The 3,005-nt window shown below is 41.7% G+C and overlaps 1 long non-coding RNA gene across 1 annotated transcript; it reads left to right on the forward strand.

Annotated features, from left to right (window-relative positions):
* Positions 1-2,573: 2,573 nt before the first annotated feature.
* On the forward strand, positions 2,574-3,005 carry LOC135400306 (uncharacterized). The gene is made up of 3 exons (XR_010424581.1): positions 2,574-2,670; positions 2,732-2,800; positions 2,860-3,005. It is a non-coding gene; the product is annotated as an uncharacterized LOC135400306 (long non-coding RNA).

Here is a 3,005-nt window from a genome sequence, read left to right on the forward strand (position 1 = left end):
TGAAATGGTTATAGAAAATAAGTGCTAGCTTTGGTCTATATAAAAGAGGGTATGATAACGTTGGAATGACAAGAAGCAATGGGCAAATTCGATAGAAGACGATGCTTTGGAATGGTAGATAGAAGGCGAGCAATTGGAAATGTTGATAGAAGGCAAGCCATAGAAGTGGTCCATAGAAAAAAGCACCACGAATAGTCCATAGAAAAGAAGCGTTAGAATTGGTTTGTAGAAGACAAGCTGGGCTGGAAAACAAGGAATGGTGATGAAACACATGCACTAGGATTGGCGTATAGAAAACAATATATGGTATTGGCCGATAGAAAACGAGTAGTGAAAACGAGCCGTAGAAAACGAGCGATAGGAATGGTGTATAGAGACTAGCGCTAGCAGTGGTCCTTAGAAAAAAGGAGTGGTAGATGCCAGAACGAGGGCTGGGATTGGTAAACAGGAGTGTAAAATCATGCTGGGAATGGAAACAAACAATGCGAAAACTCTATAGAAGAGAACGGCTAGGAATGATTGATAGAAAACAATATAGATTGTCGATAGAAAACTAGCCAATGGTGTATAGGCATGGTGTATAGAAGACAGGCTCCAGAGGTGGTACATAGATAACTAGCAATAGAAATGCTAGATGGAATACAAGCGCTTGAAATGGTTATAGAAAATAAGCGCTAGGTTCAGTCTACATAAAAGAGGGTATGACAACGTAGGAATGACAAGAAGCAATGGGCAAATTCGATAGAAGACGATGGCTTGGAATGGTCGATAGAAGGCGAACAATTGGAAATGTTGATAGAAGACAAGCCATAGAAGTGGTCCATAGAAAAAAGCACCACGAATAGTCGATAGAAAAGCGTTAGAATTGGTTTGTAGAAAACGAGCTGAGCTGGAAAACAAGGAATGGTGATGAAACACATGCACTAGGGTTGGCCTATAGAAAACAATGTATGGTATTGGCCGATAGAAAACGAGTAGTGGAAACGACCAGTAGAAAACAAGCGATAGGAATGGTGTATAGAAGACCAGCGCTAGCAGTGGTCCTTGGAAAAAAAGGAGGGGCAGATGCCAGAACGAGGGCTGGGATTGGTAAACAGGAGTGTAAAATCATGCTGGGAATGGAAAGAAACAATGCGAAAACTCTATAGAACAGAACGGCTAGGAATGATTGATAGAAAACAATATGGGTGGTTGATAGAAAACTAGCCAATGGTGTATAGGCATGGTGCATAGAAGACTAGCTCCAGAGGTGGTACATAGATAACTAGAAATAGAAATGCCAGATGGAATACAAGCGCTTGAAATGGTTATAGAAAATAAGCGCTTGCTTTCGTCTATATAAAAGAGGGCATGACAATGTTGGAATGACAAGAAGCAATGGGCAAATTCGATAGAAGACGATGCTTTGGAATGGTAGGTAGAAGGCGAGCAATTGGAAATGTTGATAGAAGTCAAGCTATAAGAGTAGTCCATAGAAAAAAGCACCACGAATAGTCCATAGAAAAGAAGCGTTAGAATTGGTTTGTAGAAGACGAGCCGGGCTGGAAAACAAGGAATGGTGATGAAACACATGCACTAGGGTTGGCCTATAGAAAACAATGTATGGCATTGGTCGATAGAAAACGAGTAGTGGAAACGACCAGTAGAAAACAAGCGATAGGAATGGTGTATAGATGACTAGCGCTAGCCGTTCTTCCAGAGCCCTCAAAGATTACATTCAACCAGCGTCATATGTGCAACAGTGCATTCGTTTTCTCAGTCCTGAGTAAGGTAAATCTAAATTTGTCAGCTGTTGTGCATCGGTCAAAAATGAGCTGTTCTTCTACCAGAGCCTCTAAGGGTTACATTCAACCAGCGTCATATGTGCAACTGCGCATTCCTTTTCTCAGTCCTGAGTAAGGTAAATCTAAATTTGTCAGCTGTTGTGCATCGGTCACAAATGAGCCGTTCTTCTTCCAGAGCCCTCGAATGTTGCATTCAACCAGCGTCATATTTGCAACAGCGCATTCCTTTTCTCAGTCCTGAGTAAGGTAAATCTAAATCTGTCAGATGTTGTGTATCGGTCACAAATGAACTGTTCTTCCAAAGCCTTCAATGGTTATGTTCAAGCAGCGTCAGATGGGCAACAGAGCATTCCTTTTCCCAGGCTGAATTAAGGCAAACCTAAATCTGTCAGATGTTGTGTTTTGGTGACAAATGAACTGTTCTCCTTCCAAAGCTTTCAATGGTTACGTTGAAGCAGCGTCATATGTGCAACAGCGCATTCCTTTTGTCTGTCTTGAGTATCTAAATGGGTCAGCTGTTGTGTGTTCGTCACAAATGGGCTGTTCTTCTTCGATACCTTCAAGGGTTACATTCAAGCAGCGTCATGTGTGTAACAGCGCGTTCCTTTACTCTGTGTTGAGTAAGGTAAATGGAAATTTGTCAGCTGTTCTGTTTCGGTCACAAGTAGGCTGTTCTTCTTTCAGTGCCTTCAAGAGCTACATTCAAGCAGCGTCATGTGTATAACAGCGCATTCCTTTTCTCAGTCTTGAGTAAGCTAAAATCTAAATCAGACAGATGTTGTGTTTCGGTCAGGAATGAGCTGTTCTTCTTCCAGAACCTTCATGGGTTACATTCAAGCAGCGTCATATGTGCGAGAGCGCATTCCTTTTCTCAGTGTTGAGTAAGGTAAATCTATATCTGTCAACTGTTGTGTATCTGTCACAAATGAACTGTTCTCCTTCCAAAGCGTTCAATGATTACGTTCAAGCAGCGTCATATGTGCAACAGCGCATTCATTTTCTCCGTCTTGAGTAAGGTAAACCTAAATCTGTCAGCTTTTGTGTATCGGTCACAAATGAAATGTTCTTCCTTCAGAGCCTTCAAGGGTTACATTCAAGCAGCGTCATATGCGTAATAGCGCATTCTTTTTCTCTGTCTTGAGTAAGGTATATCTGAATGGGTCAGCTGTTGTGTATCGGTCACAAATGAGCTGTTCTTCTTCGATACCTTCAAGGGTTACA

This window comes from Ornithodoros turicata, chromosome 1, assembly GCF_037126465.1.
Source record: "Ornithodoros turicata isolate Travis chromosome 1, ASM3712646v1, whole genome shotgun sequence".
Lineage (NCBI taxonomy): Eukaryota > Metazoa > Arthropoda > Arachnida > Ixodida > Argasidae > Ornithodoros > Ornithodoros turicata.